Source organism: Lactuca saligna, chromosome 2 (genome assembly GCF_052625555.1).
Source record: "Lactuca saligna cultivar CGN05327 chromosome 2, ASM5262555v1, whole genome shotgun sequence".
NCBI lineage: Eukaryota > Viridiplantae > Streptophyta > Magnoliopsida > Asterales > Asteraceae > Lactuca > Lactuca saligna.
In genome coordinates this window covers 36,443,965-36,458,386 of record NC_136418.1, presented here as the reverse complement: position 1 = coordinate 36,458,386, position 14,422 = coordinate 36,443,965, and positions in this window count along the sequence as shown.

The following is a 14,422-nucleotide window of genomic DNA, read 5'->3' as shown; positions in this document are numbered from 1 at the left end:
TTTGAGTTATCACATAAGTTATTTATCTGGACTAAAATACTCCTATAGTATTCTAACGTAATGTACTTGGTATGTTCTAAACTTGTTACCGCACTATCGTATCATAGAATACTCCCATAGTACTCTAACTCTAACTGTACTTGTTCTGGCGTTCTCTTGGCTGGTGTTTCGGTAAGTTTTAACACTGTTTCACACCACATCATTCCCAAACACATGTTGGTCACATCTCGAACAAATATAGTTGATCAGGCTATATTGATCCTAGCTATGATTACATAACTGTTCAGGTTGACGATAGTGTCCAACCTTTAAATACTTTAGTTCTGTTCTCCTCGTGACACTAGTTCTATTATGTACATGTATGAGCAAGTAGGTATATTTTTATAACTTGAAGTTATACTCTAAAATATGTCATTATACAAAGCACTTAAGCCCCATTGTATTTATAGACGTATATCTTTTATCGGTTGATATACTTAGTTCACTATAAACAATGCTCTGATACTAATCTGTCACACCCCAAAACTGGAACGACGAAAACGTTCAGGGGTGGAGGACGTCATGTCAAGTATCACGAGATATGTATATGGTAAGCAAGTAATGAACAACCATTTCAATTAGAAAGAAAGTGTTTACAATGTGTGTTCACAAAACATAGAAGTCATAAACAAATAACAAAACAAGACTTGAATCTATAATGCTCCATCTTCTGAAGTCCTAGCACGAGCACTTATCTAATAGTCTCCTGAGAATACAAGTTATTTGAAAGAGTTGATCAGCAATTAAGCTGGTGAGTTCATAAGATTTTAGTGATGTGAGTAAGCTGTAAAATGTGGTTGAAAATGTATATGCACAAGTGATGTAAGCTGTAAGTTCTGTTTTGAAAAGTTTGCCTGTTCCTCTAAAAAATCCTATATTTCCTACTTTAATGGAAGTTAAGTAAAATGACACTACAAGCTTTTCTATGCGTACTAAGTGGGTACAAGTTATATATACTTAGAGTAAACAAACAATCGATTGTGCGCATCTTCCCTAAACCCACAACCCAACGGGGAACAACAAGTAAGGCGGATAGCACACATTCCATTGGTTGTTAGATTGTTTTCATCTATAACCTTGGTGTGTTCACTTGTTACTCATGGAGTTATTTGTAATGGTTCCTTTATATCTAATGGAGAGTTCTTTTAAGAAAACCTATTTTTCTTATAGTAAAATAATGACTACGGTGATTACTTTTATAATAGATTTGTTTATATTGCTATATATAATATGATATCGGGTAGATAGTTAATTGGGGGAAATTTGCCCTAAGCCCACAATCCAACGGGAACAAGACGTCGGGGGAAAACACACATTTAACTATCTATTGGATATTAGTTTTATATATAAACATGGTGTGTAAACTAAGGTGTTATAGAGTTAATTCACCTAAAGTCTTTAAAACTGTACTGGCTTAATAAAATGGATTAAGCCCTTTTTTGGGAAATCTCTAGTTTTGTATACCAAAAATACTGACTTTGATAAGTAAGTTTTGTACTAGAATAACTGTGCGTTGACTCTGTGTCCTATGACCTGATCCATACCTGGTACCCTTATGATGACTTAATGTATACTAAGCATAGATATATATAGATTCGGGTAGATAATAGATTGAGTGACCTCGGTGCAAGCCCACATCCAATAGGAACATGAATTACAACGAAGAGTACACATCCTATTAGATGTCGGAATCTACTAGCATATATGTATCCTATAGCGTATACATTAAGGAATCATAAAGTTAGCATCATGATCCGAACCTTTAATCGTAGCCTTCTACCAAGGCATCTTTTGTTCTGAGCTAAACCCTACTGCTCCTTTGTCAAATGTAGAAGTAAATTCTCCCTATTTTATAACTAGCTTGACTAGAAAATAGATCAACTTTCAAGTGGTACCCACACTTTATGAAAGTAATGGGAGAAGTAAGTACACAAATGTCATTTATATTGACATGCGGATGTACTAATAACCTAAAAACTTATTTTTTGTATTATGGTCATAACGTGAAAGCTAGAACCCCTACTAAACGCTCTCAATGTAAAGAGATTAAGGGAACCAAACACGACCCCATCAATTCCTTGCAAGCCGTGTAATTCACATTAAAGTTATATGATCATGTATACCCAATATAACTATCACTAATGCGTTAGTGATTCATTGGTATAATTAGATCCTGTCTATGTGTTCTCATGCTATAGAAACTTACCCTGTTTGTTATGTTATGTTTTGGTACTATTTGATTCTCTTCACTCTTTGTTCTGATATGGTATTGTTTGATTCTCTTCACTGTTTGTTCTGTTATGGTATTGATTCCTTGTGTGCTTCATTGTACTAGAAGTAATGAATAGCATTCTCCTAAACTATACCTATAATAGTTTACTAATGCTCTACTTGGACTGTTACGGAAAAGACTCATTTCTCTACTAAGTTATGCTTTTGCTTTTAAAAACGGAGTTTTGTGTAACTATAAAGTAACATAACTTTAAACGAGTTTCGAGAATGTTTTGAGAACTTATAAATAACATAAGGAACAATTTGAAAGATGTTTAACAATAAACATTTACACATTTAATATTGTGTTCAACCTGTATTCCCCCCTTAAAACAGTTAAAATAGTTAAATGATTCATTACTGGGTATGAACTCACCTGATGTGGGTGATTCAATCGGGTATGCGCGTACGGATGAGAAGTTCCATGAATGAAGTCCCGTGACACAATAAGTCCTAAATGACATATAAGGACACATATTGACATGAATATAGTGTTTATAAACTACTATATGAAAGGAAACACCTTCCGGGACTAGGAAACACCTTGGCTAGGTGTTGGAATCACATGTGATTCTACAAAGGGAAGTGAAATGGCACTAATTGGTGTTTACGGTTTTGTAACCAACTCCACTTGAGTTTACGGTTGTAAACCCATTAGTTTACGGTCGTAAACTCATGTTACTTTGACCATTTGGTGGTTTGAAGTCCTAGAAGTCATTTTGAAGCACCCTAACTTCAATTCTTAGCCTTAGGAAGTGATTAGGGCAACATATCACTCCTTTATAGGGTTTACGGTTTTTGGACCATATGTCCTTGGGTTTATGGTAGTAAACCCAAATGGTTCATGGTCAAATGATGTTTTCAAGTCTTAAACACTTCCGGGTTAAGGTCTAGGCTAGTTTCTAAGCTTAAGGAAAAAGTTATGGGGCATAATAACCTTCATTGGGGTGTTTACGGTTTTGGGAGCTCCCTAAACCATAAACACATAAACATGGGACATTTTTGTTGTTTTCTTCTGCTAAACACATCAAAGGAAGGTTATATGTTTGTTTCCAAGGTTTGTCAAGAGTTTAGGGGCACTTTGGCTACCTTTTTAGGGTTTAAGGTCCAAGAAGATTCTTGGGCCGTAAACACCTTTGACTATGGATTTCTTGGGTGTTTTCTTGGTGTTCCTAAGGTTTAAACATGTCAAGGGTTGCTTCTAAGCTTGTTTCAAAGGTCTAAATGGACATTGGGCACAATTTGGCCTCATCTTTAGTGTTCACGGTCCAAGAAGATCTTGGGCCGTGAACACCTTTTCTTTGGGGTTTTGGATGATTTCATGAAGTATAACACTTGATCTAAGCATATTAGGGCTAGAAACACTTAAAAGTTGAAGATCAAGAAGGAAAATTTGGATGGTACTTGAGAGGATTTGAGTTTGGATCTTGGAATTGTGAAAAAGTGAGAAAAATAACCAAGTCTCACTTATATAGTCATTAGGGTTTACGGTGCAAATACCAATTGGGCCGTAAATTCAAACTCTTAGAGTTTTTGGAAACTAATTGATGCATAATAAACACTAGGGCATCCTCTCTCCAGTTATCTCTTGAAGTACTAACTTTAAACCACTCAAACTTATTCCAAAAAGCTTGAAAGTTAGCAGAAACAGTTTTTGACTTCTATTGAAGTGGATGGTGGTACCAAATGGATATTTTTGGGTTGTCACATCATCCCACCGTTAGAATGAATTTCATCCAGAAATTAGTTTTCTCAACATTACTACTGGGGTTGCGCTCTTCTGCTTTGCAGAATACTCAGTCGTAGACCTGACAACTTTGCCCTGGTGTTCTTGATAGGATTCATACTTGGTCCGTCTATCATTTCCTCGCGTATACAAGCCATATATGATTAAGATTAGTAGGACTGTTGGATGTGCGACTCTGCCCCAGGTCCACAACCCACGGGGAACAGGAGATAGGGCAGAAACACACATACTAGATCTGCGTAATCACACTTATATACCGACCTTGCGTATACTTTCAAAAATAATAGGCGGGCTGTATTCGTCCATAGCCTCTATGCTCAAAATTGGTCTGCTGGACGAGCGGTATGTCGTGACGGTCTGCGGACGTCTGACGATTAGGATTCGGAGGACAAAGTACTCTTCGTACAAGTACTTCGGGGGTTTAGAATGCGAAAGATAAAATTTCTAATTCAGGTCGGACTTTCGATACGAATGATGAAAGTTTCGAGAACTTGCCGATTGAGGCGATTGAAACATATGAACTCAGTATGGTGAGGACCACGCCAATTTATGACGAAAGAAAACAACGGACTCTATACTGAACAAAGTTTTGGTCAAATGAAAGAAACGTCTGATAAACGATGATGTATCCCTGGTATGGTCGGTACTGTACTCCTAGTATGTTCAACAATGTACTCCTTGTAACTGTTTTCGAGTTTCATGTTTTCTATTTTGAAATTAACACTCCTATGTATCGTACCGTTATGTGCGCATACATACAAATAAAAGTGCTTTACTTACTGAAGGGATACTTTTATACCATGATCCCCCATGGTACCACTACCATCGCCCGTCATATACAAGTTGTGAATACTTAAGATGAGCAAGGCGGTCGACTGAGCATCTCTGCCTCAAATCCTCAACCAATTAACGAAAGGGGACCTAAGCGGAGTCACTCACTCTAAGTCTGCAACATCTTAGTTGCGCACAATCCTTATGTATATGGTGAGTCATAGTAGCTTCTCTAACAGATCTTTTAGTTCTCTTGAATATTACGACCTATTTCAACATGTGAGTTGTTATAGTTACTTTTAAGTGTTATCCCCAAAATTTAATCTTATATGAATATAAATTAATTTTAAAAGTGAATACTATTTTGAAAATGTACCACTACTCGTCGACGACTACGGGGTAGATTCTCATGTTGTGATCATCAGAATACGTCCATCCGTGCCTGAGTTCTTGATTACCGGGCAGTTCCTATGATTGTGTCCAGTCTCACCACAGCCATAGCAGGCTTGGTTTTCTTTAGGTTCGGGGAATTGGGAGATCGGTTGAGCCGGTGCCCTGCAGTAACGGATGGTGTGTCCTTTTCTGTGGCAGTTCAGACACTGCATTTCTCGGTATACTCCGGTGTGGTGGAAATTGCACTTTCCACATTTCGTAAGGTTTCCAGCATATCGATTGGTAGGTGCTGAAGTATTAGGCGTCTTAGCGGCGTACATAGTACTCGCTGGTTGCTCTTGTAGGGTGTCTTGTGTTGTTCTCTTCTTCTTTCTCTTATTCTCCGACTTCTGATTATAGTCCTCTTCCCTGGATGGCTCGGGAATAGGGACTTTTACACCATGGCAGACTCCATGGCCGATGAGTCGCTGAGCCAGACGTTTAGCACTATCGAACGTGGCTGGGTTAGAAGACAACACATTTCCTTGGGTCGGAGCAGTCAGATCCCAAATGTATCTTTCTATCTTCTTTCGCTCTGAGGTAATCATCTCGGAGCATATAGATTCCAGTTCGCTGAACCGGTCAGTGTAGGTCACTATGTCTGAGTCGGCCATAGTGAGATCCCATAGTTCTTGTTCCAGTTTTTGAATCTCGCCTAACGGGCAATATTCTTCCCGCATTAACTCTTTTAGGTTTTCCCAACCTATTAAGTTGGCCACTGATAGGGTCAGTGACTTAACATGGCTGTTCCACCTTGTTAGGGCCTTGCCATCGAAGGTGCATGCAAAAAAATTCACTTTGCTTCCTTCTGGGCATAAGCAGATTTCAAAGACCGACTCTGTTTTCTCGAACCATTGCATGAGTGCAATGACTCCTTCAGTCCATTTAAAGGACAATGGTTGGCATCTGGTGAAGTCCTTGTAGGAGAACTCTCCATGGCGCACAGGGACCTCACCTTGAGTAGGACCGGTAGGCGTTCCACCTCCACCTGTACTGGTGGGGTGATATTGTGCCATGGCTGTTGCCACAACCGTGGTCACTGCAACGTTCAGAGTTACTGCATCTATTTGTGGAGAAGGTGTGGGAGTTATCGGGGTAGCGTGTCTGGGTGATCTGCGAGGAGGCATCTTTGCTAAAAGAAAAACAAATATGAGATAGAATAAGTCTATAGTAATGGACACAAGCTGAAAGTTGAAAAGACAATGTTATACTAGATCTGCATGTATCGGGTCCTGACTTCCACAGGGTTCTAGGAACAATTCATAAATGAGTCTATACCTTATAAACTCTATGAATTTGAAATAACTATCCTCGAATGAATATCTGTTTCCTGAATAACTGTTACCAACTGCATGTAAGAAACTAATTCTAACACATGTAATGTGAGCAGTGTTTCCATTCACTCGATAAATTAACCTAATTAATATTTATTAGTGTGACGCGTAAGACGTTTTGGGTACTTCGACTGATCTTTCCTTGAAATCTTCTCGTGAAGTGTTTCCATTCACTCGATAAATTAACCTAATTAGTAATAGTTTTTGACTTCTATTGAAGTGGATGGTGGTACAAAATGGATATTTTTGGGTTGCCACAAAGATCAACTCTTGTATGTCTTGTAATCTAAGCTAATGTTAAGTACAATGCTCATTCCAAATCAACCATTTGAATAAAACTCCTGAATGAAGTTCAAAACCTATTTCAATACATCTCATATACTCAATTTTGAGCTTGAAACCCTAATATCCCGATTCACCTCAGGATGGACCAAGATCCTCTCATTGTGCCTAATGGGCCCGTAAACCTTTCGTTTGATGATTTTGGACCAATGAACCCCTTTGGACTCTAATTGGACCCACATTCGTCAAACCATAGCATTTGGGCCATGTTGGGCCTAAAATAACTCACATTATTATCATGGGCCATGATGGGTCGTGAACCACTCTATTGGACCATGATGGGCCGTAAACCCATCTTTTTATTTTAATTGGGTAGTAAACCCCATCCCTTTACCACCTTTGGGCCACGAACCCTCAAGAAGGACCCAATGGGCCGAGAACCTTCAATATGTGCCTCATAATTTCGAACATAATCCTAAAAAAATGCCCAAACTCCTCTTCTCTTATCTTTCCCTCTCATTCTCGGCCCACAATAAAAAAACAAAAAAATTAGGGTAAAATAGAGCTTGACACGTCATATTTTCCTAGTGGATATCCATGCAAAATTTTCTTGTATCAAAGCAAACTTCTTATCACTCTCTTCATAAGTCAACTCTCCATTCTCCCACCTCTCTCTACCTCTCGGCCGCTCTCTCCCTCTCCATCCTTATTCACCATTTCAAATCTAACTCATTTCATCTCAACCTTCAACATTCTCCCACCCTCTATCTCTCTAAAATTTCATGTGAGTGTGTGCGTGTTCATCAAGAACTCTTCATCAAAGATCTACATTTTGAATTTCATATATCTTGAAAATCTCTTGAAGAAAGCTTGTTAAAGTCGAAAACCTCTTCAATCTTCTTCCAAAAATGAAATCTCCAAAGCAAAGTGAGTTCATACCCCTATTTTCAGTTTTTACTATGTTTTGGGGGAGAATACAAGTTGTTTTGTGTAGATCTATGTGTGTATGCATGCTTTTGTGTGTTTTTCACAATATATATGTGATTATGTGTTCTAAACTCTATGAAATTGAAGATCTACTAAAATGTGATGATATTTGTAGAACATAACGCTCATTTCAACTTATTATGCAAAGAAAAGGTTTTAAATTACTTCAAAGTTACTTAAAACTAAGAAATTGCATAAGATGGCCAAAAATGAGAAAATAAAAAAAGGGGTATTTTTGACGTAACTCATGATTTTGAGGGACCAAAAAGGATGTATTTTGATAAATATGAATCTTTATGGTATTTGTGATCTTAAAAAGGGCTAGAAGTTTAAAAGTCCATAAATGGGCTTCTTTTGGGCTTTTACGAATTCTTGGGCCAAATTTGTAAAATTTTGGACTTTTTTTGGGCTTAAATGTCATTTTCAACAAAGTTGTGCCAAAAATGTAAATTTTTGATGAGAAAGACTAAAAATGTAAATTTGTTAGAACTTTCGCCAAAAAGATAACATTATTTATAAATGGGCCAAGAATGCACATTTTCATAAAAATCCAGCCCCAAAATAATAGTTTTGACAAAAGGGAGTTCAATATATATATATATATATATATATATGTATGTATGTATATATGTATATATATATATATATATATATTATTAAAACTAGCCCTAAATGCAAGTTTTGTCCTTAAAAGGGGCCTAAAATGTTATTTTTACCAAAAATGTGTCCAAATTGTAAATTTCCGGTTTTAGGACCAAAAATGTCTTTTTACAAAAAAATGGGGTTTTCATGTCATTTTGGTAACCAACAAAGCTTATACAACCAACATAACAAACAACAGAGAAATTACATCATTCTTACATTTATTGGGCTTGGAAATAAATTTACATGCTTAGTGGGCCTTAGTAGTCCACTTACATGTTCCTTATATGCTATTTGGGCCTGAAAATAATATACATGTTAAATGAGCCTTAGTTGTCCTTCTACATATATGTTGGGCCCGTGATATATATATATATATATATATATATATATATATATATATATATATATATATATATATTCTCATTCATTTTGAGCCTGAAAATAATTTACATGCTTAGTGGGCCTTAGTTGTCCACTTACATGTTTATTGGGCTTGGAATACCTTATATGGTCTATTTTTCCGCGTAAATTCGATTAATGATCTTGTGAGATGTTTCGTTTGGCACCAAATGAGTGTACAAACGTAGCCTGTAGTTATAACCAGAGTCTCCCAGAGTAAGAGCGTGAGTTTGTGTTTAGATCTATACATGGGTGACGCCCCACATTTGATCTGTTCACTACAGTTAGGCTAGGCCCGTCTAGGGTGACAAACCGTACCTGTTAGGGTGCAAAGTCATGCTTGGATGTAATGTTTTAGGCTTTCCTCTTTGTATGTGTAAATGGGTTGAGTCTTTCCTATAAATAGGAAGTGAGTGACTCCCATTATGTAAGGAATCATTTGGAGTGTTAGACTAGAGAGAGAATTTGTATACAAACCCATTTGTGTAATCTTTCTAGATCTAATAAGAGCTTACAAAGATTTATTTACTCCTTGTGTTCTTGAATTTGTATGATGAATCACTAGATCTTTCTTGAATTTATTGAAGATTTTTGGGGTGTGTTTTTATGCGTAACTTTGGGTGATTATTTGGAGTTTGGAATACTCTTAATCATTCGTTGCTGCTCGGATTGTAATGTCTCACATCCTAGAGCCCAAATTGAAGAGTCATGGAAGAATTGAAGATTGAAGTTCGTTTCGACATGTGTCACCTTTGAGGCTCGAACCGCGTAGTGCTTGATTTTGGAAGATTTGAAGTGGGTCATTCATTCCTAACTTTGAGGGGGAGAATGTTGGGGTGCAAAGTTATTCATTCATGACTTTGTAAATGTTTGACTTTTGTAAAACCCACTTGCATGTGGTGCTTTAGCCTTAGACCCATTTGTTAGTTAGAGTGAGAGAGAGACATGTAAACACCTCTATAAATAGTGGGTTCATACCACTTGTATAGGTGTGCTTGAGAGATGTGGAAGTGAGTGTGTAAGTGTGTGTTAATTATGTAGTCTAGATCTAGATCCTGTTTGTAACACCATATACATTCAATATATCTCTTAAACACCCAAATCACCATGTTCTATTATGCAAGCTTTAATTCCGCATGCCAAACCATGTTCTTTGTCACTACAATTAATGTTGGGGTGCAAAGTTATTCATTCATGACTTTGTAAATGTTTGACTTTTGTAAAACCCACTTGCATGTGGTGCTTTAGCCTTAGACCCATTTGTTAGTTAGAGTGAGAGAGAGACATGTAAACACCTCTATAAATAGTGGGTTCATACCACTTGTAGAGGTGTGCTTGAGAGATGTAGAAGTGAGTGTGTAAGTGTGTGTTAATTATGTAGTCTAGATCTAGATCCTTTTTGTAACACCATATACATTCAATATATCTCTTAAACACCCAAATCACCATGTTCAATTGTGCAAGCTTTAATTCCGCATGCCAAACCATGTTCTTTGTCACTACAATTGGTATCAGAGCGGGTCTTCGAGATCAAGGAGATATTTGAAGAACGATTCTCGGTTTGGCAAATTTTTGTCGCAATTTGATTAATTTTGGTGAGTCTCTCTCTATGATCTCTCTTAATTTCATTGAATTCGTGCGTTGCATTTTTGTTTTGTGATCATTTGACTCGTTGGATCAATTTGTTCTTGAAAACCCCCATTGATGATCCAATAATTTTTTTTTGATCAAGTCTGATCCAATCTAAAACCCATTCGTTTGATTCAATTCTAAATTTGAACTTGTTGTTTTGAATCAAAATTGAGTTCAAAAAGTATCTTTTATTTGATTCAAAATTAAGAGTTTGTTACTGTTCATCATATTTGATTTAGCCCAATCACGTAAACACTTCTATATTCAATTAAGATTAAGCCCAAGTTCAATTTTCTGAGCCCAAATTCAGACGTTTTGATATCTGATTAGTCGATCCAATAATCAAAATTGAATATCATTTATTCATTATCACATGCTTCAATGACTTGTACTTTCCAGTGTTCTTGAATGTTCATACGAACATGATTTCGTCTTGTCCTTCCTAGCATTCGTTGCTTATAAAATTTGTCTTGTGAATCGGTTTCACTTGGGTTGTACCAATATAAAGTCGGTTATGATCAAGCTATTGATAATCGATTCAATTGTAAAGTCAATCTCAAAGTCAGCATTTGTGTTCGTGATAAATTGAACATGAATCGATTTGGAATTTGCTTGTTATAGCCAATTGATTTTGAAATCGACTGGGAAGATAAGCTTTGCTTTCGAATCAGGGATGTTCGTTCGTTGATTTTGAAATCGATTTGGATTGTATGATGATCGAGTCGACGTTGATGATGAAGAATCGAAGATCTGTGATTTGGGAATCAAAAGAAATCGATTTTGAGTTGGTAACGAATCGTCAATTTCGTTCGTTTGGGATCGAATGATAATCACGAAGGGTTCCTGGATGGTGTATTGTGTGTAATCGGTTTCGAAGGGCTAACATCAATTTAAAAGCTTCGTATGAAAATGAGTTAACGAAGGACGAATGGTCCCTGTGTTGTAGTTGATTTAGTGAAAATTCGTACGAAGGGATTTTTTTTTAATTTGAACGAAGGCTTGGTTAAATGATCGAAGGGTATTGGAATCGATGGGTGGAACGAAGAATGAAGAACTGTGTTTTGGGTATAATTGGGAAAAACGAAGGGTTGATAACAAAAACAAAAGGCCCCTGCAGTTTGTGCAAATTGATGCTTTCTACCCAGCTTTGGAAAAGGGGGAGAGTTTTGCATATTTTGCTGTTTTTGGCGCAACGGGTCACTGCAGAATTTTGAAATTGACAATTTCTACCCATTTTTGAGAAATTTTGTCAAAGGCGATCCGTGAACGGCAATAAAAAAATTGAATTTTTTTTGGGTTTTCCGGATTGAAGCACAAAGTTTATGCCACATGTTAAGGGGGAGTTTTGACATGAAAAATTCTAAATAAAGCACGTTCTTTTTCCTTTGGTGTTTTATAATCAAATTTCGATTATAAAAAGGGGGAGAAGTTTTATATGGAAATTCGAACTTGAATTTTTCATATTACGCGGGTTTGAAGACTGAAGTGATCTTGAAGTTTTGAAGATTACGAGATAATGCAATTGGAAGTTCGGAAGTGATGTATTCGAAAGGTTGAATAAACGAAGGATTGCTGTGTTTGTTTTGGATTTAGATTCGAAGACTATTTTTGAGTTTGAACGAAGGGTACAAAATTTCAGGTGTTATTGTTTTGGAACGAAGGGTGTTTGTGATGAATTTTCGAAGGGATGTTTATAATGGTTTTATACGAAGGGGAGTGAAAAGTTTTGTACGCAGGGGTGTTGGGGTTGTAGTGATTTAAAAAAAAAAAAAAACTCTTCGTATGACAAATCTTTGAATGCTTCGAATCTTTGTGCTTCGAAAGAAATGTGCAAATGACAAAGTTTCGAAAATGGCCCCTGAACCTTCGAATTGTTGATACTTCGCAAATTAAAGCATGTTTCGTATGTTTGACACTTTTCACCCAACTTCGAAATTTTTTTGGTGCTTCGCAATTTTGCAACATGGTCTTCGTATGTTTGGTGCACAAGGGCAGAATTTCGAAGATGGTCCCTGAAACTTCGACTTTTTGGCAGTTTGTATCCAAATTCGAAAAAGGACTATTTTTTGCTGAAAATTGAAGAATGTTCATTTCTGGTCCCTACAGTTTGTGCAAATTGACGCTTTCTACCCAGATTTGAAAAAGGGGGAGAGTTTTGCATATTTGGCTGTTTTGGACGCAACGGGTCCCTGCAAGTTTCAGAAAGTGACAATTTCTACCCGGATTTTGAAAAATCTTGCAACTTTCACCCAAAAAGTCAAAATTTTTCATAAATTGATTTTTTTTTTTTGTGATTGTTTTTCCGTGCAAGATTTTTGGTGATTCATTTTTGGTACACATCAAGGGGGAGTATCGTGAAGACTATTCCTTGGGCGCTTCTCATCCTTAGTGGGTTTTATAATCATTTTTTGATTATAAAAAGGGGGAGAATGATGGGTATTCGAAGCTTCTCGGGTTTGTCGAATATTCATTTGCGGATTTGAAGACCGGTGTTACTTCAAGGGGGAGTTTAGTCTTGATCGCGCTAGCTCGTTGGAGATTAAAGCCGGACATCCAATCCTAACTTTGAGGGGGAGAATGTTAGGGTGCAAAGTCATGCTTGGATGTAATGTTTTAGGCTTTCCTCTTTGTATGTGTAAATGGGTTGAGTCTTTCCTATAAATAGGAAGTGAGTGACTCCCATTATGTAAGGAATCATTTGGAGTGTTAGACTAGAGAGAGAATTTGTATACAAACCCATTTGTATAATATTTCTAGATCTAATAAGAGCTTACAAAGATTTATTTACTCCTTGTGTTCTTGAATTTGTATGATGAATCACCAGATCTTTCTAATTCCGCACATGCCATCATAATCAACACCACTTCAGTACCTTAAACAAGTTGGCGTCTAATAGACGTCATGACAGGAGAAATTGTCATTATCAAGTATTGTTATAACAGCTCACTTAGAGGAATTAACGTTATAAAATTTATGGGAAACCATATTTTGTGGATAACACGGTAACCTATACGCGTTGGTACTCAACCTTGGGTGTTGAGATTCCAACATTCTCTTACGCAGGCAACATCGGGTTGTCTGGAGTTCATTCTCTTTATATTCAGAAACCATCTCTTGTGGATAACATGGTATTATACTCGTGCTGGTACTCAAACTCGGGTGTTGATATTCCAGCATTCTCTAAGTAGACAACATCAGGTTGTTTGGGATTATTCTCTTTATACTCTCACAAACATTACCACACATGCATTAATACAAGATCAGACACGAATATATTTCAAATATTTCAAACTGTATTTCAGAAAATATCGGATTTTCTGGTGTTTACCAAGCAATATAAAACACTTTACTCAAACATTCTTATGAACTCACCAACATTTTTATGTCGACCTTTTTAAATTAACTTGTATTATCAGGAAACCGTTGAGCAGGTTGGTCAGCAAGACTACATGGATATTTTCTTATGTTTTGTTTTCATCATACTTTGAATATTTGGCATGTAATATTGTAATACAATACTTGATGTAAACAATGAATGCTGTAATATTACATGTGTGATGATGATGATGTTATGTTTCAATTATATACTCTATGATGATACTACAAAAATGAAATCACCCAAGCTCTCGGACGTTTCCGCCGTCTGGTTTGGGGGTGTGACAAGTTTTTTTGGTAAAGAGGTGAGTTTTATGGTATAATCCGTTAGACGTGCGTCCAATATATAAGTGTACATCCATTCCATTGGCCGTTGATCATTATGATTTCTGACGGTTACGATTGATTCCTTGGTTGCTTTTTAATAATAGTTTTCTATTCAACCTCATCCTATATATATATATATATATATATATATATATATATATATATATATATATATATATAT